The sequence below is a fragment of the Heterodontus francisci genome, chromosome 15 (genome assembly GCF_036365525.1).
Source record: "Heterodontus francisci isolate sHetFra1 chromosome 15, sHetFra1.hap1, whole genome shotgun sequence".
NCBI lineage: Eukaryota > Metazoa > Chordata > Chondrichthyes > Heterodontiformes > Heterodontidae > Heterodontus > Heterodontus francisci.
Window position 1 is genome coordinate 78,503,647 of NC_090385.1, and position 27,290 is coordinate 78,530,936.

Sequence of the window (27,290 nt, forward strand, 5' to 3'; positions counted from 1 at the left end):
GTCGAAGAGACTTAGTAGTTGGCAGGAAAAAAGACAGAGGCGCAAGGGGAGAGCCAACTGTGCAACAGCCCCAACAAACAAATTTCTCTGCAGCACCTGTGGAAGAGCCTGTCACTCCAGAATTGGCCTTTATAGCCACTCCAGGCGCTGCTTCACAAACCACTGACCACCTCCAGGCGCGTATCCATTGTCTCTCGAGATAAGGAGGCCCAAAAGAAAAGAAAGAAAAAGAAAGGATAAAGGGGAACTGGTGGATGTATTGTACTTAGATTTCAAGAAGGCATTTGATAAGGTGACACATCAAAGGTTATTGCAAAAAGTAAAAGCTCATGGTGTAGGGGATAACATATTGGCATGGATAGAAAATTGGCTAGCTAACAGGAAACAGCCAGTAGGCATAAATGGGTCAGTTTCTGGTTGGCAAGATGTAACAAGTAGTGTGCCACAGGGCCTCAACTTTTTACAATTTATATAAATGACTTAGATAAAGTGACCGAAGGTATGGTTGCTAAATTTGCTGATGACACAAAGATAGGTAGGAAAGTAACTTGTGAAGAGGACATAAGGAGGCTACAAAGGCATATAGATAGGTTAAGTGAGTGGGCAAAGACCTGGCAAATGGAGTATAATGTGGGAAAATGTGAAATTGTCCATTTTGGCAGGAAGAATAAAAAAGCATATTATCTAAATGGTGAGAGATTGCAGAGCTCTGAGATGCAGAGGGATCTGGGTGTCCTAGTGCATGAATCACAAAAGGTTAGTATTCAGGTAAAGCAATTAATTAGGAAAGCTAATAGAATGTTATCGTTTATCGCGTGGGAATTTAATACAAAAGTAGGAAGGTTATGCTTCAGCCATATAGGGCATTGGTGAGACCACATCTAGAGCACTGTGTACACTAATGGCCTCCTTATTTAAGGAAGGATGTAAATGCATTGGAGGCAGTACAGAGAAGGTTTACTGGACCAATACCTAGAATGGACGGGCAGTCTTACGAGGCAAGATTGGACAGGCTAGGCTTGTATCTGCTGGAATTTAGAACAGTAAGAGGAGACTTGATTAAAACATATAAGATCCTGAGGGGTCTTGACAGAGTGGATGTGGAAAGGATGTTTCTCCTTGTGGGAGAATCTACAACTAGGGATCACTGTTTAAAAATAAGGGGTCGCCCATTTAAGACAGATGAGAAATTTTTTGTCTCAGGGTTGTGATTCTTTGGAACTCTCTTCATCAAAAGGCGGTGAAAGCAGAGTCTTTGAGTATTTTAAGGCAGAGGAGGATAGATTCTTGATAAGCAAGGGGGTGAAAGATTATCAGAGGTAGGTGGAAGTGTGCAGTAATCAGTTCAGCCATGAACTTATTGAATAGCGGAGCAGACTCAAAGGGCCAAGTGGCCTACTCCTGCTCCTAATTCGTATGTTCGTATAATCTTATTTCACTCCTAAAGTGGTTGACTCCCTTCCTGAGGTACTGTTCTACAGGTGCCAGTATCACACCAAAATGTCTATTGTTTGTAGGGTCAACGAGACTGTGTCGGCAAATTATTCAACAGTAGCGGGTGCCACTGAGAGAAAAACGAAGGCTCAGTTAGAATTCTAAGCATAGTCTTTTATGGTTTTTAATGTCAATGTACATGAAACTGGCTATCACTTGAAGTTTTGGTTACTACCACAGCCTGCATTCAGCTCCAAGTACAGATGTGGATGAAATCCATATTCAACTGAATAGACAAGCCATTCTTGACATATATTTATTAAAAGTAGATGTACTTCTACTGAAAGCCAGTGGTATAATAGCTTACTTTGTTCTGTCAATGGTTTATTAAGTCAGAAGGAGTTTGCAGCTGGGTGACAAATTTGGACCGGTCACCTATAAGTGGACACCACTACAAAAGGGAGTTCAAGGAACTGCACATGTCCAGTGCCTTTAAATGTTTTTAAGAGGGAAAAAAAATTTGGTTTTGAAATATACTTTTCATTCTCTGTCTCTGCCTGATCAAAAATTTGACAAGTCTAGGGGTACCATCACAGGGGATGCACTCCTAGTTTAACCATTCCTCTGAGGACATCAAGAGACAGGCGAGAGATTGTGGATGGAGGAAGAGACTAAGAACCTCAAGTAAGCTTGTTAAGGGACAATTTCTAGAGCAAAGACAGCAGCTAATTTCCACACTGCAATGAACCCACAAAGAGCAAATGAGAAAAATGACCAGACAATCTATTTTTGATGGCGATGACATCCAATGCAGATGCAAACAATCTTCTTCCAGCTTACACTGTGAAACTGTTGCCACTCTGCTTATAGCGCATATAAATTGGTCTGCGAGACTGTGTAAAAGCCACTCAAACAAAGTGGAAGCAGCTACCAGTGTCATCGTACAAGAACTTGACCTGCTAACGTTTAATCTGTAGAGATGGATTATTATACAGTCAGTGTTGAAATACACAAGCGTGCCTGAAAGAAAAATTACAGAGGTCCTTAATACAATCAATCATTCATAAGTGTAATGGGCAGGAATCAGAGTGATGAGAAAATATCTACTTAATCCGCTAGATAAACGGTAGAATCAAGCTCACTTACTGCTTTGATTTGAACCGCATAGCAGATTTTATAGTTTCCTTTAAAACAGTGCACGCAAGGCCTGAAATGTGCATTTTAGATTCAAACCAATTTGAACTTAGGTAATATTACCTATTGGCTTCATGAAAATGCATTCTGGTTTACAAAGTCTGAAACCAGAAGTAAGCAATGTAAGGGTGCACCTTTGTCCTTCAATTAATCATGCCAAGCTTCTGTTTGCTCCCAGTCTACAAGGGGTTGGGTCAAAAGTAGCCAGTTCCCCATACAAGGGGACAGAGATTCAGTGGGCAAGGTATCCTACAATAGCATTACACATCTCTGCGTGGCTGGTCAAGAGCAATACGGCTAAAAGGTCCAGGTTGCTGCACCTATCCCTTCAGTTATGGAATGGTGTGGCAGAGGACCAGAAGAAAGAAACAGAACTTTCATACATGAGGCAAAGTTATTTTTATACATTAAAACACTAGAACTGAAATAGTGCCATAGAAAGTGGGAGGGCAGCTAGAATTATTCTGTATGATATTTTTGCATGCTGATTAATTGGCATTTGTGTCAAATTGCTGTCTATGCCATTTTAAGGAAATTCAACTTTGTTCAAAGAGGAAGATGTTAACCAGTATGCTGAAAGATAGTAGAAAGGAATTTCAGCCTCTTGCTGAGGCAATATGAATCTGAGGCTGGAATTCACAAGATTCCAGCATGGAAGTCCAAGCAAGAATGCACTCAAGTAGAAAACATGACTGAGGAAGGAGTTCTTCTGCCAATGTTTTTCCCATCTCCAGGACTTATGCTCAACAATCAAGGCTGACACTCCAGTACAGTACTGAGGGACAGCTGCATTGTCGGAGGTGCTATCTTTTGGACGACGAGTTAAACCAAGGCCCTGTTTGCTCTCTCAGGTGGATGTAAAAGATCTCATGGCACTATTTTGAACAAGAGCAGTGGAGTTATTCCAGTATACTGGCCAATATTTACCCCTCCCTCAACATCACAAGAACAGATTATCCAGTCATTATCACATTGCTGTTTGTTGGAGTTTGCTGTGTACAAATTGGCTGTGCTGTTTCCTACATTACAACAGTGACTGCACTTCAGACAATTCATTGTCTGAAAAGCAGTTTGAGAGGTCGGTGGTCACAAAAGGCACTAAATAAATGCAAGTCTTCCCTTTTTCATCCCTTCTTTGTTCTTCTTTTCATGAAGGCATTGACACCTATGTGGGTTGTAACTCCTCGAGTGCAAGGTATCTTCCAATATCTCACTCAAGTATCCCTTACTTGTGTCAACAGGTTATGCATTGAATCACAGCCAAGTCAGCTAATTCAATAAAACCTGGGAGCTTTCTAGATCAATAATACTCAGCAACTCACAGAACAAACTTGATGAGCAATCAAGAGAACCTTTGGAAAGTGATGGGTTGTGGAAGTCCCATTGATTGGGGTTTCTTATTCATTCACTTAGTATGATGATTCTGTCACTGCACAGTCAACAGATGAAGCCTGTGGGCCACACTAATATTGCAAGATAACAAGAAATATGAGGCAACATCAGAAAAATCAGTTTTTTTTTTCCTATGAGTTGGCCTTTTTTTGACCCAAGTGCTTTAAGAACATACAAATTTTCTTTTATATCCAAAAGTGACAGTTACATATCTAATTATACATGCAACTCCCATTGTACTTCTTGACGAACAATAGCAGTTTTATATAGGAATGGCAGATCTCCCATGATGTGCCGTTTAATAATGACAGCAGCACTTACACCACGTATTGTTCAATGTGTTATCCTGCTGCTAAGGTAAAACGGTAGTTCTCAAACCTTTCTGGTCAAAGAACCCCTTGCAAATGGATTAATAACCATGGACTCCCCCTCTAAATTATAATACGATATAACACTCATATGAAAGTGCTGCATGTAAAGAGTGTTTTAATAATGCTTTTAAGAAAACAGATATTTACTTACAGATATCAGGGAGTTGGGCGTTCCTGCTTCTCACTGCACAGTATGTACTACTTAAATATTTAGAACACTCCCTTCTCTTGACCAAGGCTGAACTCATCTGGCGCCCACCGTCTACTTTGGTAACTGCAGGTCTGCGTGGCAATCTTCGTGTCACTGTCAGTGCCCCTCCATGAGCTCTCCCCTCCGAGGTGAGACAGGCAGCCCAGTCTATGCTACACATGGCAGCCGCACTCCTCTCCCGCCAACTCGCACAAAGCTTGCCTCCAGCCACCGCTCAATTACTTTGCAGATTCCCTGGAAAGTCTCTACATATCCCCAGGGGTTCGCGGATCCCAGTATGAGAAGCATTCCTCACAAATTATCCCTTGGAGCCCCTGTAACGTTCTAGTGAATCTGCGTTGCACTTTCTCCAAGGCCAATATATCCTTCCTGAGGTGTGGTGCCCAGAATTAAATGCAGTGCTCCAGATAGAACCTGACCAGATCAAACATCTCTGACCTACATTAGATCAATGAGGAGCTTGAAAGCGTAACTTCAAATAAACACAGCGGGGGAATTTTATGCTGGTGGCGGAGTCTCGACATCGGGGGAAACCGACGCAGAGATCTCTATGTCAACTCTTTTCCAGAAGGCCTACTGAATTTAGTGCCAATCAGGCATTTAAATGGACAGCAGTGGGAATTCAATAGGATTTAGGACCCCAGCGCCAGAAGTCCCAGCCTTGGAGAGCAGAGGAGATGACTGCACTGGAGGCTGAGGATCATCGCAGGACCCAAGGCTCAGGTAGGTCAGGACGAGAGGGGTCTCATGGGGTGGGGGTCAGCCTTCAGCAGGCCCGCCCTTCCCAATGCACTAAGTGCCTGTGAACGAGGGACTCATCCCCCGCTGGAGCCGGGAAGCAGCCGCACAGTTTTGCGTGCCTTGCTTCCCGTGCAGCGATAGGACCGCCCGCTACATGAGTAATTGCAGCTGTGGCGGGAAGAGGCCCTTAAATTGGGGGTTAATTACCCAGTTAAGGGCCTCAATTGGTAGAAAGGTGGGAAGGCCATTCACAGGGCTTCTTGCCCCACACTAAGTTTCAGCGGAGGCAGGATGGTGGCGGGAACCCCTCCTGCCACCATCCCACCCAATTTATGCTCTCCCCACCTCCAAACCCACAGCGGGGGAGAGCATAAATTCTACCCAGCATCATGCACTATTACTAAATGCAATGTTTTAATTTCTTTACACACAGAACAGATCAAAGATGGTGAATGGAACAACTAGAGCATTTCTAAGTGTTATTAGAATAATTTTTATAAACCTCTCCCATTTACAAATTGGGGAGCAGTACCACTGTTGGCCCATTGTAATTTTTTTCTAATATTTGTAAAGACCTGTACAGCAGTGGTTTTCAAACTGGGGCAATACATGTGGCAGCAGCATGTCGCTCCTGCCTCCTGGCTCACACCAAGCCCTCTGGCTGCCACTCAAATACTTTGCGGAGCCCCGGAAAGTCTCTATGCACTGTCCACAGACCCCAGTTTGAGAATCACTGCTTTAAAAGTCACAAAGTCTAAGATAGATTGTCAAATTGTAATTGCTCTTCAGGTTATGGGTGAAACCCCAAGCTTGCTTGTCAAGTGTGAGTAGTAAGGTCAGACAGAGATAACAGTCATTCTGGAACTCACAGCTTTCTTTGTACTTCCCAAAGGCTATCTTTGTTTCTTTTTCTTTAAAGGGTATACCAACATTTGAGTAAATAAAAGAAAAATACTGCAGATGCTGGAAATCTGAAATAAAAACAAAGTACTGGAAAGATTCAGCAGGTCTGGCAGCATCTGTGGAGAGAGAAGCAGAGATAACGTTTCAGGTCAGTGTCCTTTCATCAGATGACAATTGGCTTTCGTCCGACGAAAAGTCACAGACCTGAAACGTTAACTCTGCTTCTCTCTCTGCAGATGCTGCCTGAACTAGAGGTTCTCAAACTGGGGTCTGTGGGGACTTTCCAGGGTGTCTGCAATTTTTTTTCCATTCATGGGATGTGGGAGTCGCTGGCAAAGTCAGTATTTGTTGCCCACCTCTAATTGCCCTTGAGAGTGTGGTGGTGAGCCACTTTCTTGAACCGCTGCAGTCCATGTGATATAGGTGCACCCACAGTTCCAGGATTTTGAGCCAGCGCCAGTGAAGGAACGGCGATATAGTTCTAAGTCAGGATGGCGTGCGGCTTTGAGGGGAATTTGCAGGTGGTGATGTTCCCATGCATTTGCTGCTCTTGTTCTTCTAGGCAATAGAGGTCATGGGTTTAAAAGGTGCTGTTGAAGAAGGCTTGGCAAATTGCTGCAATGCATCTTGTAGATGGTACACATTGCTGCCACTATGCACCAGAAATAACGTGAATGGGACCCATTGCTGCGATGGCACGAGTTAGGTGCGTGCAATGACTCGCTATTTTGATTTCCTTTGTCCACTCGAGCAGCGCAGCAAAGAGCTCACACACCGGAGTATTCAATGTCAAACATGGGGGTCTGGTGCACTTTCACAGTGAGACACCGGAGAATGTGATCGCCAGACAAGTACTGGGGCCAAGGGAACAGACAAGTAACCGGATTAACAAGGCCGACTGAGAATCCCGAGAGAAGAGAAGAGGGCCCAGAGACACCACGGATGGATTCGCAGGAATGGCGTTGGAGAAGGCAAGAAGGAGCTGCCACATCAATCTTGTCTAGGGGCCTGGAATGACCAAGCTGAGCTTTGTTTACTGAGTACATCAGCCTAGCCTGTGACTGGACCCAGACTAAAGCCACATTCCCAATTACTGGTGGTGTCCTGACAGCAGAAATGCAATACACCAGGCAGTGCGTCGGCGACATTCAAGTGTAGACAAGCTGGTAAACAGCAGCGGGGGAGGGAAAAATCCCTGAAACACTCAGCAGCTGTCCCATGAGTAGGTAGGCAGAGGAACGAGAGACTTGAAACTGCCAGTGTCCCAACAGGAGCCACCTAGCCTAATCCCAATCCAGAAAGAGCAAGAAGCTATCATGGGTGAAGTATCAACAGGCATGTTGCTGAACCTGTAGTGCCACTTTTAAACTGAGGGTAAGTTAAAAGTTTTCATAATGTTCACTGCATTGGAAACCCCTGGCAAAATTTCAAGCAAATCTCTTTAACAGGATCCTGATGAACTTGCAAGGAGTTAATAGTATTATAATTGACGTGCTAATTTAGATGGGGGAAAGTCCATGATTTCTGATCTATTTGAAAAAGACCTTCAACCAAAAATGTTTGAGAACCCATGGTTTAAGAGAGAGAATGTTTCTCCGTACATTTCCATGGCAACACTTACGAAAACAGTTTATTTTTGAACTGAGAAGTCAGCATTTTAACTCCTGTGTCAACATTTCCCAAGAAAAAAAAGCTTCTTTCACTGAGGTCGGAGGTTGTGAGCAACAGCTGGACCATTTGGAAGGTGGGACTAGAGCCTGCAGGAAGAAGCCTCATTCCACTTCCTCCCTTCAGCCAATCAGATGTGACTGGCTCCCATTATTGAATTGAGGCACAAGAAGATATTGGCTATGGATTTCTGAAAATCACAGTTATGGTGTTTGTCCCAAGGAATTTTTTTGAACAAATAAGTATCTTTCAAAACTTCCCTATTTTCCTCAAAGAGACTTCTGGGGCTGCCCATTGTTGTTTTATGCAAAGCTTTTAGTGTCTCCATGACTGGCTGCAGCTGCTTTGGCCAAGTTAAGTGGATGCTCCCTGGCTGAGATAGGTGGGTGCTCCCTGGCATGCACGCTTTCATTGGTGTCACCATATGTCCGCAATCGCCAGGGTTTAAGAAATAAACATGAGGCAGACTTAGGATTCCCAATCAGAAGCAGAAGTTTCCAGGAATCGGGGATTCCTCCCGAGCACTACCTCTAGCAGCCCGGGAGATCAACTCTTGAAATTTCCCTCTAGTGCCTCCCACTCCCCCCTCCATGATGTCATAGGCTCCTGCTCAGAGAAGCCCCTGCCCTGAATAGTCAGGAGAGGGTTCTGGTGAGTCTGAATCGGGGAGAGGCTGGCGCTTAGGAATAGGAAGGACTTAGAAATCCAGGTGGGGGACATTCTTGGAAATTCTTTTCTAACAGTGAGAAGTTACTACTAATTACTGGATTCTCCTGGAAAAAGGGAGGTGCCAATAATACAGCACTGTGGAATTGTTCAGAGGACTCGGGAAATCAGAATTTGCAGATAGGTTAACTTCAGTATCATTTGCTATTCATATCAGCATATATCAAAACTCAACGTACACCACTGTGAACTTCTACTTTTCCCATGAGCATGGTTTATAGTTTCTTATGCAATACATGGAGTGAGACTGAATACGAACATACAAATTAGGAGCAGAGGTAGGCCATTCGACCCCTCGAGCCTGCTCCGCTATTCAATAAGATCATGGCTGATCTGTTTGTGTTTCAAATTCCACACTCCCATCTACCCCTGATAATCTTTGATTCCCTTGCCTAACAAGAATCTATCTACCTCTGCCTTAAGAATATTCAATGTCCCCGCCTCCACCACCTTCTGAAGCAGAGAGTTCCAAAGTCGCACAACCCTCAGAGAAAAGATTTCTCCTCATCGCTGTCCAAAAAGGGCGTCGCCTAATTTTAAAACAGTGCCCCCTCTATCTGGACTCACCCACAAGAGGAAACATCCTCTCCACATCCACCTTTTCAAGACCGTTCAGCATCTTATAAACTTCAATCAAATCTCCCCTCACTCTTCTAAACTCCACTGAAAACAAGCCCAGTCTGTCCAACCTTTCCTCATAAGACAACCCACTCATTCCAGGTATCAATCCAATAAACCTCCTCTGAACCGCCTCCAATGCATTTACATCCTTCCTTAAATAAGGAGACCAAAACTGCACACAGTATTCGAGATGTGGTCTCACCAATGCCTTGTATAACTGAAGCATAACATCCTTACTTTTATTTTTAATTCCTCTCGTAATAAAGGATAGCATTCCATTAGCCTTCTTTATTACTTGCTGTACCTGCATACTAACTTTTTATGACTCCTGCACTAGAACACCTAGATCCCACTGCACCTCGGAATTTTGCAGTCATTCGCCATTCAAGTAATTCTTTGCTTTTTTATTCTTCTTGCCAAAGTGAACAACTTAACATTTCCCCACATTATACTCCATCTGCCAGATTTTTACCCACTTACTCAACCTACCTATATCGGTCTGCAACCTCCTTATGTCCTCTTCACAACATACTTTCCTACCTATCTTTGTGTCATCTGCCAATTTAGCTGCCATGCCATCACTCCCCTCATCTAAGTCATTGATATAAATTGTAAAATGTTGAGGCCCCAGCACAGACCCCTGCGGACTCCATTCATCACACCCTACCAATCAGGAAAGGACCCATTTATGCATACTCTCTGCTTTCTACAAGCTAACCAATCTTCTATCCATGCTAATATGTTACCCCCTACACCATGAGCTCCGACTTTACACAATAACCCTTTATGTGGCACCTTGTCAAATGCCTTCTGGAAAGCCAAGAACAGTACCACAACGGGCTCCCCTTTATCCACAGTGCATGTTACTCCTTCAAAGAACTCCAATAAATTGATTAAACATGACTTCCCTTTCACAAAATCATGCTGACTATTCCTGATTACCTTGAGTTTTTCTAAGTGCCCAGCTATAGCCTCCTTAATAATCGATTCTAACACCTTCCCCATGACAGGCATCAAGTTAACTGGTCTACAGTTACCTGTTTTCTGCCTCCCCCCACTTCTTGAATAGAGGGGTTATATTTACTACTTTTCAGTCTGATGGTACCTTTCCAGGATCTAGCCAATTTTGAAAAATTAACACGCATCTACTACCCCATTAGCCACCTCTTTTAAGACCCTCGGATGAAGTCCATCAGGACCCAAGGACTAGTCATCCCGCAGCTCCATCAGTTTGGTCAGTACTGCTTCCCTGGTGATTGCAATTTCATGAAGTTCCTCTCTTCCTTCCACCTCCTGATTTACAGCTATTGCCAGAATATTTTTTGTATCCTCTGTAGTGAAGTCAGAAGCAAAATATTTGGTCACTGCATCCGCTATTTTCTTATTATCTACTATTAACTCTCCATTCTCACTCTGTAGAGGACCAACACTCACTTTACTTACTCTTTTCCTTTTTAAAAACCTGTAGAAGCTCTTGCTATCCATTTTTACATTTCTCGCTAGCTTCCTCTCGTACTCTAATTTCTTTCTCATGATTAACCTTTTAGTCATTTTCTGCCATTCTTTATATTCTTGCACCAAATTACACAGGCAGAAGTGAGGTTGAAACTGTTCAAATGATCTGAACAGTGACAGAGAGAGAGAGAGAGAGAGAGAGAGAGAGAGCGCGAGAGAGAGAGAGAGCGCGAGAGCGAGAGCGCGAGAGCGAGAGCGAGAGCGAGAGAGAGCGCGCGAAAAAAAGAATCTGGCTGCATTCCAACTTGAATTCCAATACCCCACCCAGCCCCTGCTAATGGAGGCACATTTGTTAAGAAGTGAATTTCTTTTTCAAATTCCCTCTCCCCGTCCAACTTCTCCTCGCCATTCCAAGTTTGCACCTCTGGTAATAAGTTTCTGAATATTTTCCTTTTGCAAGATTTAACATTTCGCCTCAATCACTACATCTTTTCTCATCATTTCCAGAAGAATGGGCTGAATTTCTCCTCCACCATTTTAACATTTATTTTTCTTGCCTCATTTCAGGTCCTCCCTGAACCACAAAAGAACTCATTTCCTGAGTGGAGAAATGGCCAGGTCTGTCAGTTGTGCAGCTGTTATAAAAATTCTATAGCTAGAGTGTACAAGAGAAAGCACAGTCAAAAGCTTTTCAGGTCTGTCCCATCATTATAATACTAAGATCAACAACAGTTTGCGAATGCATAACACAGCCTGGAAATGAGCTAAACTGTGAAACGAAGGTCCATCTTCAATTTGCTCTCTACTCTGAGTTATCTGATTTCATATGAAGCAGCAGTTTGCTGCAATATCACGCATTTAAGAATCTTTTTAAAATATCCAGGGTTCTCTGACCGATCACCATCTAGTGAGATCTTGACCACCAGTTGAGGAGAGATAGGACAGGTCTCAGCTTTGATGCACCCATATTCTCAACAGTCTGTTGATCTGTCTCGGTTCATACAGCAGAAATAACCAGCAGCCATCAGACCAGCAGCACAGGTCACTGGGCAAGGCTTTCTGCCTCGCTCCACACCAGGTCCCTACTGCTTTCCACTGGACCGTTGTGACATTGGTTACTGTGGGTGCAGGCCAAGAAAATGCCAATGAAGGGATGCACATCCTACACTATGTTTCCTGCCATTTGCACTGCAGGTACACTGGGCGAAGGGACACTGTGGGGTTTCAGCATCCTGTAGCTAATGAAGGATAGAGCCATCATGGCTGGCCTGGAAGTGAGGTCTGTGGAAGTAGTCTACAGGTGAGGCAGTATACACACCCCGATAAGCAAAAAAGAGCTCCTTGGTAATTAAAAATTACATTATTGGCAGTGTGAAGGTGAAGGATGGACTGAGGGAGGCAGGCAGTCTGCCAGCCACCTCTTTCATTTGTCACAATAGCAGGCCCACCCGAGAGATTGCAGTTGGACATTTCTACCCCCCAGTTTGGCACAACTCCCCAGTGAAGATCAGGGTGCCCACTTCAAATATGGGCATGACCATGGAGCTCCAACAGAAAAAAAATCAGTGGGTGGCGGTGGTGTCAACTGAGGGCTAAGTGGAAAGTCCAGGTCAATGACTAATAAAAACTGCATAGTTATCTTTTTAAAAATCCCTGAGCATAGAATTAGTAAACACTAGCTGAGACAAATTACAATTTACCTGAATCTAAAAAAAAAACTGAATATGCCATTTTCTTCTTTGGAAAACAGTACAAAAATAAGATCTGTCAAAAAAAAACATCATTCACCCGGACACGTCAGGAAGGTCCCAGGTGCAGTTCCAGGCTTTGCAGAGTTTGTCGATTATCCAATACAACATTTTGAGACCTAAGACTAACCTCTGTCCCCAGGGATTGGGGGAGTGAAGAGGAGGCAATCATCAGGCTCCCTGTTCCTGAGCATTATTCAGTGACTGCTGCTGGAAGGTGCATTGTGAAAACACTGGGTCAGGGCAGGATCAGGCTCTCGTGTGCTGCAGTATTAAACTGTCTGCCGACTCGGATTTCAGAGACTTGGCCTGAAAAGTCAATCTGCCGGTGGTAAACCTGTATGGTCCAACTTTCCTCTGAGGCAAGTTTGAGCTCAAATGCTGCTTGCCGATGAAATGAAAAGCTGCTGCAATCTCTGGTTGGGCCTCAGCTTGGGTATTGTGTCCAATTCAGGGTCTGCACTTTAGCAAGGATGTCAAGGGTTCAGAGGAGATTTTCTAGAATGGTAGCAGGGACAAGGGACTAAAGTTACGAAGAGAAGCTGGAGTTGTTCTCAGAGCAGGGAAGGTTAAGGGGAAATTTAATTGAGGTGCTCACAATTATGAGGGGTTTTGATAGAGTAAATAAAGAAAAACCTGTTTCCAGTGGCAGAAGGATTGACAACCAGAGGACACAAAGAACAGAGGGGAAGATGAGGAGAATTTTGTTTACTGAGTGAGTTGTTGTGATCTGGAACAGGCTACCTGAAAAGACGGTGGGAGCAGATTCAGTCATAAAGTTCAAAAGGGGAATTGGATGAATACTCACAGAAATATTTTCAGGGCTATTGGAAAAGAGCAAGGGAGTGGGACTTAATGGATAACTCTTTCCAGGAGCCAGCACAGGCTGCATGGCTGATAGCCTCCTTCTGTACACAATGTATCATTCTATGATAATAGGCTGGGATTTGTGGCATAATACAATTCCTGTAATATCCAGCTTTTTAATTGGGGCATTTTTTTTTTAAACCCTCAATACTTTGAGCGGCACTGATCAATCAAACTGCTTCTGGTGGTGGATTTGGCCTGTGAAATGGGTTCACTTACTGGAGGACAACAGTTAGTTGATGAGGCCATCAAGGTGTGGCATGCAAAGGTCCGGTGGGCAAGTTCTTGGAGTCGATAATCAAGGATAGGGTGACTGAACACCTAGAAAAATCTCAGTTAATCAGGGACAGCCAGCATGGATTCATGACGGGAAGGTCATGCCTGACAAATCTCATTGAATTTTTTGAAGAGGTGACTAAGGTAGTGGACAGGGGAATGTCTATGGATGTTATTTATATGGACTTCCAGAAGGCATTTGATAAAGTCCCACATAAGAGACTGTTAACTAAGGTAGAAGCCCATGGAGTTGAGGGCAAATTATTGACATGGTTAGGAAGTTGGTTGAGTGGTAGGCGACAGAGAGTGGGGATAATGGGTAAGTACTCTGATTGGCAGGATGTGACCAGTGGTGTCCCACAGGGATCTGTGTTGCAGCCTCAATTATTCACATTATTCATTAACAACTTGGATAATGGCATAGTAAGTCATAGATCCAAATTTGCTGATGATACAAAGTTAGGCAGCATTGTAGACAGTCTAGATGATAGCATAAAATTGCAAGGAGATATTGACAGACTAGGTGAATGGTCAAAAATGGATTTCAATGTGGGCAAGTGTGAGGTTATCCATTTTGGACCAAAAAAGGATAGAGCAGTGTACTTTCTAAATGGGAAGAGGTTAAGTACAGTAGATGGCCAAAGAGACTTGGGGGTTCAGATCTTTAAAATGTCATGAGCAAGTGCAGAAAATTATTAAAAAGGCTAATGGAATGCTAGCCTTTATATCTAGAGGATTGGAGTATAAAGACACAGAGGTTATGCTGCAGCTGTACAAAACCCTGGTTACACCCCACTTGGAGTACTGTGAGCAGTTCTGGGCACCACACCTTAGGAAGGATATATTGGCCTTGGAGGGAGTGCAATGTAGCTTTATAAGAATGATACCTGGACTACAGGGGTTAAATTCTGAGGACAGATTACACAAATGAGGCCGGTTTTCACTAGAATTCAGCAGGTTAAGGGGTGATCTGATTGAAGGCTTCAAGATATTAACAGGAAAATACAGGCTAGATAAAGATAAACTATTTCCACTGGTTGGAGATTCTAAAACTAGGGGGCATAGTCTAAAAATTAGGGCCAGACCGTTCAGGAGAGATGTTAGGAAGCACTTCTTCACACAAAGGGTGGTAAGGGTTTGGAACTCTCTCCCACAAACAGCAGTTGAAGCTAGAACAGTCGTTAATTTTAAATCTGAGATAGATAGATTTTTGTTAAGCAAAGATATTAAGGGATATGGGCCAAAGGCAGGTATATGAAGTTAGGCCGAGGATCAGCCATGATCTCATTGAATCTCACAAAAATATATCCCAGCAACAGATAGTATCTCTAGGAGAGGAGGCGAAACAAACGGGCAGGAGGCAATAGAAAAAAAGGGCAGGAGGCAATAGGAAAAAAAGGACAGGAGACAATAGAAAAAAAAGGGCAGGAGGCAATAGAAAAAAAAGGGCAGGAGGCAATAGAAAAAAAAGGGCAGGAGGCAAGAAAGGAACTGCTTATATATTGGCACTGTTTCAATTCAAATTTCAGGAGACTGGAGATTCTGAGGCAGCTCCCTTATCCTGGGAACCGCATCTTAGATCTGCTGTCAGTATATCCCCTGGTTAAGAGCCAGATCCACCTCAACCAGGACACCCCCCCCCCACCCCCCACTACCACTGCCAACCAACACCTCCCACCCCCCTTTCACTTTCCCCCCACCCTGACCGACACCTCCCACACACTGCCCTTCCCCAACCGACACCTTCCACCCACCTCACACAGCCCCCCCGACCAACTCCTCCTACCCGACTCACACCTCCAATCCCTTTCATGCTGCCCTGCCCACCACCCCCCAACCCCAACAGCTCTCATTCCTTCTTGTAGGAAATATTTTCAGTAATGTTGGGTCTGATTTTCGGGCCCCACTGAAGGAGGAGGTGGGCAGGTGCTAAAAAAAGCATCGTTAGCCTGCGTGCCGGTTTGCCAGCTCCATCCTGCCCCCGGGGCCATTTTCCTGAAGGCGGAATACGGGGCTGACAGGGTTACTCGTCTGCATACGGCAAGTAACCAATCAAGCTCAATAAGGGCCTATTAAGGCCTTTTAGTGGGACCAACTGAGATTTTCAGTCTGCCTGCAGTTACCCACAGGCGGCGGGGACCAATTTAGCTGGCTGGTGGTGGCCTCCTGACAGAAGACCAGGGGTCACCATGCCGAGCAGGCCTAGAAACTCTCACTGTTGGTTTGGGTGCAGTTCCAACCCCTACAGTGGCAGCCTGGCTGCAAATGCGATTTTTTATTTTTAGTTTCAAAAAGTTGGAGAGAGCGCACCTACATCTTGAAGTGCCCTCTTGCTCACTACCTGCCATGGCATCCTGCTGCTGTTTTCAAGCTGAAAGGCCTCTGATTGAAGCTGGAGAGCCAATAACCTCCTGCTGTCGTTAATGGACGGCGAACCTGCCCTCTGGCCATTCATTGGTTGTTCCGGGAAAATCACAATTGACTGTTTCCCACACGGTGCGGGCTTCTGACCCACATTTGAGTCTGACAGCTGGGTTCAGAAGCCCACAGGGAAAATCCAGCCTCTTTTCTTTTCCCAACCCCATAAGTGTGCTAACCCTTTCTAAAATAAATATCTTTATACAGCTCAAAAGATATTTGGGCACCATGAACATTTCAGTTTCCTCTTTGTGGAGGCTTGCTTTTGTATAAGCTTAAGTGCTGGGCATGAATAAACGGCACCACCTTCTTCACACAGCAGAAAAGAAAGAGCTAATGTAGGACCGTGATCCACAGAAATGTGAGCGAGAGACCAGCCGATTCAACAGCAGCAGCTGGATTCCCTGGCACTTAGCAAAAGCCCTTTGCAGCTGAGCCACCATTCCAATTAAAGTGGAGCGAACATTAAAATAATATTTTAAATCAGCAACAAACAACAGATGAGAAACATCAGTGACTGTGCACACTAAGCAGCTGGAAACAGGGCTGTAGCTCAGAGTCATTAGACTATGAAAATACAGACAAGTCAATTTGTGTCCACGAGTTGCCATTTGGTTCAGATACCTATAAACACGCACAACTGCTTTGTCTTAGTCAAACACGCATGTCTCGCCATAAAGGTTCATGATGGATTTTCCCCTCAATTTATTCCAAAAGGTTTCGCTAGACTTCTAATCCCTAGAGAACAGAAGATTATGGGGTGATCTAATCGAGGTGTTTATGATGATTAAAAGACTAAGGTTAAGGGGCTTAAAACTTAAAATGAGAGCCAGGCCATTCAGAGGTGATTTCAGAAAGCACTTCTTCACATAAACGATAGTGAAAACCTGGAACACTCTGTCCAAAAAGCTGCTGAGATTCAGTCAATTGAAAACTTCGAAACTGAGATGGATATTTTTGTTAGGTTAGGTAAGGGTATTAAGGGTTATGGAGCAAAGGCACTTAAATGGAATGAATTAAGATACAGATTAGCCACGATGTAGTTAAATGGCAAAACAGACTGGAGTGGCTGAATGGCCGACATCTGTTCTTAATATCACTTTACAGAATCTGCTACTCGAGGTCCACATGGACTTATAACATTTATATAGCACCTTTATTATAAGGAAACATCCCAAAGCACTTCACAGAAACAACTGTATAAAATTCAACACCAGGCCAAAAGGAGGAGCTATGGACCATCACATACAAAACTGCAGCCCAGTGAGGGGATGGGGGAGGAACCATTCACAATACTGTACATCATGGATAGACATTGTACTCTATCAAACTGTTGTTCCACCAACTGAAGCTCCACAACTTCAGCTTCTGAAATAATAGAATCATATAGCACAGAAGGCGACTATTTGACCCATCGTGTCTGTGCCTCATGTCTCTTTGAAAGTACATTCCAACTAGTCTCTTTCCCCATAACCCTTTCTTTTTCAACTATATATCAAATTCCCTTTTGCAATTTACTATTGAATTTACTTCCACCAGCCTTTCAGAGAGCACATTCCAGATCATCATAGCTTGCTGTGTAAAGATATTTTTCCTACTTTCCACTGTGACGGAAATCTCACATGCCAAATGGAAAATATTCATTTCACCATATGGAACTTTGCCTGAGACTTTTTACTGGATATTATTACAAGCAACGTTTTTTTAAAAAGCAGAACAGAGCAACTAAAGATGACCACGCATGAATTTGCACATGAAAAGCCAAAGGCTGGGAGACAGAGGTGATTACCCAGTCTAACCAGAACAATGGGGGTGCTCACTGATTAAATTACCCAGAATGGTTTTGTCAATGTTGTTCGTCAAAAGCCATCGACAACCATTGACTTTGAAATATCCAAACCACCCCCCCCCCCCCACCCACCAAGTATGTCTGAACAACTTTGAATTTCAAAGATCATTCCAGAAGGTGCTGTTTCTCACATGACATGACTGCCTGTGAAACTCAAAGTTTGTGAATTGTGCTGGAGAAAGACAGTAACTGAGCTCCAAGAAAGGATCTCTCTCTCTTTCTCTCCAGCAAAGTCCCAGGGAAGCCTCGGTGGCAGCCACTAAGCCTCAAGACTACAGATCCTTAGTCAACAACCAGGGGACACAGATAAAGCCCCTCTCCTGCCTTCTGGAGCCAGAGAAGCAAGCCCGAATTGTGCACTTAGCCCAACGAGGACTTCAAGACTTTAATTTCAACTAAAGACACTGAGACTCAGTATTTGAATTCCATTTATTCCTGACTTTACTTCAATCTCCCAACTCTGTTTTCCCTCTGTAATCTATTTGTATGTGTGTGTGCCTCTCATGTGAACGTGAGCGCAGATGCATCGTGTATTTTAGTAATTTTAACTGGTTTAGAATGATAAAAGGTTAATAAACTTACATCTTTCTTGATTAAACTCAAGAAATCCTGTCTGATTGGTTCATTTCCAATTATATTAGAGGAACAGGAGCAAGTGCTCACTGAGTTGGTAAGCTAAATCACTGTGTTAAAAGAATAAACCCTGTCGTGGTCAAACCAGAGAAGACATGAAAGGGGAGCCCGAGACCCTTCGTCACCTGGTCATAACACCACCACCCAACCCACAAACCACACCATCCCCCCACCCCACCCAAGTTTCTTAACCTAAATTTGTGTCCTTTGGTTACTGACCCTCCTTCTGCCAGTGGAAACAGTTTTTGCTCATTCACTCTATAAAAGCCCCTCATAATTTTGAACATCTCCATTAAATTTCCTCTTAATCTTCTCCAGGGAGCTTCCAGCTTCTCCAGTCCCTCCACACTATATAAAGTCCCCAGTATTTTAGAAATGTATTGAACCTTATCCCAGCGTTATTTTTTTTTTATTTCCAAAATATACTTTATTCATAAAAATCTGTAAAAATTACATTGCCAAACAGTTTCCAAACAGCACCAAAAAATACAAACATTGCAAGGGAGATCAGTTTCCTTCAATACGGTCATGGGTTTCTTCCCAACCCTTCTGTTTCACAATTGTCATGTCAATTACAGTTTTACATTTACAGCAATTGAGAATATTAACGATACAGTTCGAGGGGTTTCCCATGGATCCAGCCCCTCAGTCCAGCTTGGTGGGGGAACCTTACACTGTGGTCTTTCCCCATTGAGCCTTTGCTGCGGCTGCCCCAAGCTTTAGTGCGTCCCTCAGCACGTAGTCCTGGACCTTGGAATGTGCCAGTCTGCAACATTCGGTGGTGCATTATACCTTTCATAAATCAGCAATTAACAATTATCTTAAGCTTGCTCAACAAATTCTGAATTGAGATGGATTTAAAACAGCTGCACATTAAGGCGACAGGATTTTTTAAAAAAATACTTGCCTGTACTTCCAGAGAGAGGAATATTCATTTGATACTAATGACAAGAGCAAACATGAGACAGAACAACCACATCGGAGAACTGGGCCCTCAAAGGGGAACTTAAACGTAAACTGTTTGGTCATCACACTGCAATGGTCTTTGGATGCCTAAGCTCTCCCAGAATTACTAATCAGGACGGGCCGTTCCTCTTTACAAGCTCAGTGCTGGTCCAGCAGTCCTACTCTCACTCGGGAACACTGATTCATTCAGAGAAACAAACAAGCCTAACAATTTTATAAAGCCAGCATGTGGGGTGCCATCCCACCAGGATTATCCTGGAATATCAGGAATTAAAGATTCAGCTCCTGCAAGCAACCGAGGAGAAATATAAGGCAGTAAAAAAAAAAGTTGTTTTTAAATTTTAATACGCATTAGTTAGAAAAATATTGGAGATGACAAAATAAATTGCTGTTTGACTGGGCAAAGAGGTGGTTGTTTGAAATCACCAGAAATACATTGAGTTGGCAACCCAACGCTCAAAACGCAAGTCAGAAGCCACTGCTGGGCCTTGCATTAGTAGCCCTTGGCAGTCTTGCTGCTCCACATACTTCCAGATTTCCAATCATGGGACTGTTTAGCTGTGGGCTATTACTGCATTTAGAATTCAGCACTATTTCCATTCCTTTAATCGCTGCTCGCTGAGATAGAACAAGGGAACATTAAAATAATCTTAGTCTCCATACTCAGTGCCTTATTTAAAGTGGTAGTAATTCACTCCCTGCCACTTTGTATGGGACATGCTGGCCTCCCACTCAGCAACAGGCCAAGGTGGCACATCCAAAATTAGAAGCTCAACTTGTGCAGTCATCTGAATGTGACCCTGCAGTCCATTACTCATGGGGCAGCATGTTTGAGCATTTGGGCCTTGAGCATGCATTGCTCGAGATAAAGGCCTTAATGTTACACCAATCGCAAAGCATCTAAATATATGTCTGGTGAAAGGGCAGAGATTTGGGCTAAAGTTGAAGGAATCACAGCATTATGCTAAGGTGCTCCATTTAAAGAGTTACATTCTAAAGCTATAATAGAAGTGAAGGAAATGCCCATCTCTTTTATAAACGCCTGTATTGCAATAACCTTTCAAATTGCTAATCTAAACAGAAATCCGCCAAATCTTGTGGATTCCAGTCAGTGCTATTGCTTATGTAAGGCAACAGGAAATCAAACTAAAAATTCGCTCAGGAAACTTTGTATTAAAGTGTTTTTAAGAACTTTGTTATTTTTGTCAAAGATCTACGCTTCTAATGTTTGTCATGCAAACTTGCACTTGCCAAAGACATTCTTCTAAACAGGTTGCAGACAAACTTGATGCAGTGCGAAAGGTCACAGAAATGGCTCCGCTTCCTTGACAAACCACAACACATCACACTGTTGCAACTGCACTGAATACTGCACTGGGGCGGAACAGTGGCGCAGTGGTTAGCACCGCAGCCTCACAGCTCCAGCGACCCGGGTTTAATTCTGGGTACTGCCTGTGTGGAGTTTGCAAGTTCTCCCTGTGTCTGCGTGGGTTTCCTCCGGGTGCTCCGGTTTCCTCCCACATGCCAAAGACTTGCAGGTTGATAGGTAAATTGGCCGTTATAAATTGCCCCTAGTATAGGTAGGTGGGAGGGAAATATAGGAACAGGTGGGGATGAGGTAGGAATATGGAATTAGTGTAGGATTAGTATAAATGGGTGGTTGATGGTCGGCGCAGATTCGGTGGGCCTGTTTCAGTCCTGTATCTCTAAACTAAACACTAAACTAAACTTGGCTTAAAAGACTGTTCATTACTTTTAACTTCCAAATTTGAGGAACCTACATTTAATTATAGTTCTTCAGTTACTTGCAAACTGGTCAGTTCTCCTGTGCCCACTTGCTGCCTAAAGAAAGATCAGGAGAGGAGAAGCACGTCAAATGGTGCAGAAGAGCAGTCTCAGTTGACTGATAAAAATAGAACTGTTGTCGCTTTAGGCTTGTATATTTGTATTGATTCATTTTAAAGTTGTGGTAATCCAGATTCCCTGTGTATTACTGGAAGTTGAAATGGCTACCGGGAAGTCATTTGTCTCCAATATAGGCATAGAAATCTTTTATCAAGAATTAATCGATATAGACTCTTTGCTTGATTGGTTGTGGGGGTGGTGAGGGGGAGGGGGGGTGGGAGGGTCAACATGATTAAAATGTTAACAGTAGTTTGTCGTGTGCTGCTCATTTCTCATTGCCAGATGCCAAAACAGTGCATTGAACATTGGGAAACAGTGCCAAAGATGAGGAGTTACAACCTGTTACCACATGGTTTACTGCAGAGTCAAGACTCAATATTTTGTTTGACTTCTTGCAAAAAAAAAATGTGCTCTTGCATCAAAGGGGATCAGATGAATTAATGTCCTCGAGCTAACTACCAGCTTCAGTAGCCGATACCAACTGATGCTCATTTAACAGCATCCACATTTTGGGGGCACATTTATCTTATATCTAACATCTCTGTCTGAAAGACAGATCTCATGACTGCACTGTTTACCAAGAGCAGCCTCTTCTGTTTCATTTGAAGAAAGTACAAAAAGCAGAAGGCATTATTTGATGTACCTTTGGTCTGCAATTTTAGGAAGACTGACATTTGAAAGCAGTCGTTGAATCCTTTGTGGACTCTGTCCCACTCTCGTATCTAATCATTGAACTGTAGAACATTTTGCCTAGGTTTTTCACTTTTGCTTCAACAATGACTGCACCTCAAAAGTAATTTGCTGGCTGTGAAGCACTTTGGGATGTTCGTGAGGGCATGAAAGGCACTACATAATGCAAACTCCCTCCTTCTTAATTGTAAATAAATTTGGTCAGTAGGTCAGGCTAAATTTGGTCAGGCTAAAGCCTGTATAAAGTGGGCTATCTTTGGGAGGTTTTCTGCCTTATGAATTGATTGACGATGTGGTGGCTGTCTTAAATGCTCCCCATATAACAATTTATCTCAGTTTAATTGCTAGATCTTGGTTATGTTAATTCAGACGAGTGCGAGATAATAAACCCAGGTTGCAGTTTCTAAGGTGCAGATACATTTTTCCAAGCAAACAGACAGTCAATGGTTCACTATGGATTGGGCACTGCCTCTCAAATATCCAATCTTTACTTCCTGTTTCTAAATTCAGTTTAAATCCTTTTGACAATGTAACCTCAACGTTTTAAGTATATCCCTAGTAACACTGTGCATTGTTATACAAACTGCAGCTGACCACGTTAATAAAGTTTGGGCAGTTGCCGTTCAGGTGTGAGACACCCCAATCCGTAGTCAAATCACCAGCGAAGATTATTCATCACGCACTGGCTTTAGCATCAAGCTGAATGAGTTCAAGATGATAAAGCTGGTGATCCAAGTGCACCCTGGGGTGGGGGTTCAATTTTGATCTTCAGCATTTATCATGGTGGGCAGTGGGTGGAGTGATTGCAATGCCTGCCTGATGTCACGATCAAGAGGATCCATTTTCACAGTCAGGCAACTTACATTCAACTGGCAAGTGGCCAGCAGATTTCCAGCACTAACAGGCAGTTCACCTTTCAGGGGGAGGGAGGACATTGCTGGGGGGTGGGGGGGTGGTAAGGGGTGTTGAAGGAAGACATTACTGAGGGGAGGGTGATGAAGGAGGACATTGCTGGGGGGGGGGGGGGGGTGAAGGAGGACATTGCTGAGGGGTTTGGATGGGACGGTGAGCAGCGAGGTGCAGGGAGAGCATTTGTGCTTGTCCTTCCACTCAAAACATGCAAAATAAAATGGTTGCCAGAGCAGCTTACAGGGAATCCATTAAGATACTGGTTCTGTATCCTGAGAGACAGAGCGAGGGAGAGGGAGAGGGAGAGGGAGAGGGAGAGGGAGAGGGAGAGGGAGAGGGAGAGGGAGAGGGAGAGAGAGAGATGGAGAAGTGGAACTAGAACAAACAGTGCACTCCTCCCACCTTGGTCATAATAATAGTGAGGCTCCTGTCCATTTTCAGCAGTACTCCTGGCTGGGTAAATGAAGGCCCACTTGAAATGCCAGTGGGCCATTTTGGTCTTGCTATTATCCCATTACCCCATGAAAAATAGAGTAGTGGAGAGACCAGAATGTGGACCTTGGTCTGCTAACAGAAACCATCATCCAACCGTTTAATAACCAGAACAATTTGCATTTCCATAGCACCTTTAACATAGTAAAGCATCCCAAGGAATTTCACAGGAACGATTATCACACCAAAATTGACACCAACCCAAAGAATATGCCATTCGGAGAAGCTAGTCAATAAGGTAGGTTTTTAAGGAGTATCTTAAAGGAGCAGAGGGGAGTGGTGAGGGTGTGGGTTCCAGAAATTCAGGCCTAGACAGCTGAAGGCACAGCTGCCAACAGTGAGGTGAAGGGAGTGGAAGATGAACAAGCAGCCAGAACTGGAGGCGTGCACAATTGTCAGAAACTTGTCGGGTGGGACGAGGCTAAAGAGATAGGCGATGGACAGACTTGAACACAAGGATGGGAATTTTAAATTAGAGGTGTTGCCGGTCAATGGTCAGGATATAAGCAGCAAAATTTTACACAAATATAAACAAGCTGTAACAAAACTGGACCCTCAATATTCCTCCCCTCCTACAGAGAAAGTATTTCATACTGTCCACCTCCAAGTGGAATAACCTGAAGATACAATGCCACATTCTACAAAACAAACCACATTTTATTTGGCAACAAAATCAATGCCAGCACTTCTTGTAACAGTTTAATAAAGGATAGCTCTACAGGAGGTGTTCTTAAAACCCTGGTCATCCCTAACTAAGAAAAAAGAACGAAGGATTATTTCACAAAGTGCAAATGAGGGACGCCATTTGGCCCTTCTAGCTAATCCTGTTGCTCCAGTAATTTCCATGGGGGTTCTCCCAATCTCCTGCAGTAAATTCAGCAGTAGGTTGGCAGTAATACCAAATGTTACGACCACGTGAGAAAAAGAGGTCCAGGGGGCCCTTTCAGCCTTCACCTGGTCTTACCGTAACAGGGTTTAATTTTAAACACACCATGTTTTTAGCTCCCCCTTGGTGAATCCTTGTTCATCGCTTTCCAATTATAAGGCAATGAAACCAGCACAAACAGGTTTTCTTAGGTTTAAAGAAGAAAAGTTGAAATTTATTCATTTAAACTTTAATTCGGTTAACACCTACGGACACACGCAGCGCCCCATGCTAGCATGTATGCGTGATACACACATGCAAATAGAGACAGAAAAGAGAAGAAAAATCAAGTGAAGAGTTTTTGTTATGGTTCTTCAAGCTCACTGTAGAATCCTTGATTGTAGGTAGATCTTTCTTTTCGTTGGGGCCCAGTATTCTTCTTAAACCTTGTTCGCTGTAGTAGGCTTTTCTCTCTTGGGGTTCATGTGTCTTCAGTGGATTCAGAGGCTTGTGAGAAAGAGATGGGAGAGACAGGAGAGATCTTCTCAGTTCAGGAGCAAACAGGCTTTCTCTGACTTCAAACTCTTTGTACAATTCAGAAAAACCCAGGTTGCCAAGCAGGTTAGTCATGTGACTAACTGGTCTGACCATGTCTTGGATTTATCACCTTAGCAGTCTCTGGAATGCTCCTCTTACACACAATACCTGGTGATCAAGGTCCATTGTGGGTTGAATGTGTCAGGGAATGGTCCTTTGTCTTTCCAATCACCTCTGCTACTATGCAAATGTAATTTCCAGCCACAGCTGATCTGTTTAACAAGTCCTTCCTTCACTCCAGTAACAGTTTAAAATCAATGTTCATGACAAAATTTATGTGCCTCATTCTTGTCAGGTGCGGGCCTAGCATGACACGAAGAAAATGCTGAAAAAAGCTGACTTTACAGTAGGAGACTGGGGAAAATCCTGTGGAAATTGTACCCACTGATGTATTCTCCCACTCTCCCACCACTCCAATTACTATACCCAATTGTTGAATGACTCTTGAGCTTTTGCCTCTATCACCCTGCCAGAGGTATTAAATCATTTGGTATGTGGCCTGCTTCCTGACATCAGTCTTGAACTTGCCTTTTGCTAATTTGTACTTATAAGCCCTTGTCCAGTAGTTTAATTTGAGCTCAACTGCAGTGTTTTACTGCTGTAATCTTCGTCAAACATTAACAGAAGTACTGTTTACCTCAAGGCTTTCCAATATGTACTCCCTTTGTTACATTGCAATACGGTTCTAAACATCAACGTTCAATACTGAACTTGAGTTCAATGTTTTCCGAAAATAATGGTTAACTAACTGCAGGTGTGGCTATGGCGATACCGCTTTCACTATATGCCCTAATTTTAGTAAAAAATTCCTTGCACACACTCACAATAGAGGTAAATGTACTTTACATGCATATATTTACCTAATATCTTCCACCATTCAGTAACCAAGGAAATGCAGCATACTCAATAATCAAAATACACGCACTCCACTTTTCGTCTCGCCATTTTACCAACACCTGCACAAAAAGGTTAAAGTTCACATGTATACAGCATGTGCATAGATGTATTGAGATCACATGCTCAATAATATTGCTTGTGTGTTATTTCACAGAATCAGAGAATCATTACAGCGCAGGCTGCCATTCGGCCCATCATGTCCACACCTGCTCTCTGAAAGAGCAACTCCCTCAGTTCCATTCCCCTGCCTTCTCCCCGTAACCCTATAAATTCTTTCTTTTCATATAACGGTCTAATTCTCTATTGAATGCTTCAATAGAACCTGCCTCCATCACGTTCTCAGGCAGTGCATTCCAGACCTTAACTACTCATTTCGGGAAAAAGTTTTTCCTCATGTCGCTTTTGCTTCTCTTACCAAATACTTTAAATCTGTGCCTTCTCGTTCTCGATCCTTTCACGAGTGGGAACAGTTTCTCTCCATCTACTCTGTCCAGACTCATGATTTTGAATGCCTCTATCAAATCACCTCTCAGCCTTTTCTTCTCCAAGGAAAACAGTCCTAACTTCTCCAATCTATCTTCATAACTGAAACTCCTCATCCCTGGAACCATTCTCATGAATCTTTTCTTCATTTTCTCCAATGTCCTCACATCTTTCCTCAAGTGCGTGCCCAGAATTGGACGCAATACTCTATCTGAGGCTGAACTAGCGTCTGATACAAGTTCAACATAACTTCCTTGCTCTTGTGCTCTATGCCCCTTTAATCAAAGTGCAATGAGTCACATCTGCATTTCCAATTAGCCACATGTGGTTAATGGCAAACGTATTGGACAACACTGGCCTCGCCATGGTAGCTGCAACTTGCATTCAGGACTTCCTCCACAGAAATGTACTTTGCCTGCAGATTCCTAGTGTTGTGAACTTTCAGAACTCACCAAGTCAAAATGCAACTCTGCTTCCTCATTACTGAACCTTTCCCATTTACCATTATACAAAATATTGAGTAAATGCCAACACATTAGGGATGGGCAACAAATGTTGGCCTTGCCAGTGACGCTCACATCCCATGAATGAATTTTTAAAAAATTTCACAGCCTGAAAAACTTGTTGTTTGCAGACTGACCATCAATCACATCGTTTGTAAGACAGCCAAAAGGGTTTAATTCCCATAAATCAAACGCTCGATGAATATAATAGGAAATGATAAATTGGAGACAAAAATTTTGTTTTTTCACAAATTGCACAATATCAACTTAACTACATGGGCAACTCCACTGAGTAGACATAGTGTTGACACTACTCTAAGACACAGCTCCTAATGAGCAAGAACTTGCCTTTGTATAGCACCTTTAATGACCTGATATCCCAAAGTTCTTGAAAGCCAATAGGAGCAGGAGTAGGCCATTCAGCCCATCGAATCTGCTCTGCCATTTAATACAATCATGGCTAACCATCCACTTTT

General features: G+C 43.3%; 1 protein-coding gene across 12 annotated transcripts in view; it reads right to left on the reverse strand.

Moving 5' to 3' along the window:
* Positions 1–27,290, reverse strand: part of elf1 (E74-like ETS transcription factor 1) — a 280,446-nt gene that overhangs the window by 83,459 nt on the left and 169,697 nt on the right. Inside the window, exon 1 of one of the 12 annotated variants that reach the window (XM_068047714.1) lies at positions 19,415–19,497. The exons of the other annotated variants lie outside the window; for them this stretch is intronic. The gene's annotated coding sequence lies outside the window, so the exon portion shown is untranslated. Of the gene's footprint in view, positions 1–19,414; positions 19,498–27,290 lie in introns of those variants that run through there. 12 annotated transcript variants of the gene reach the window in all.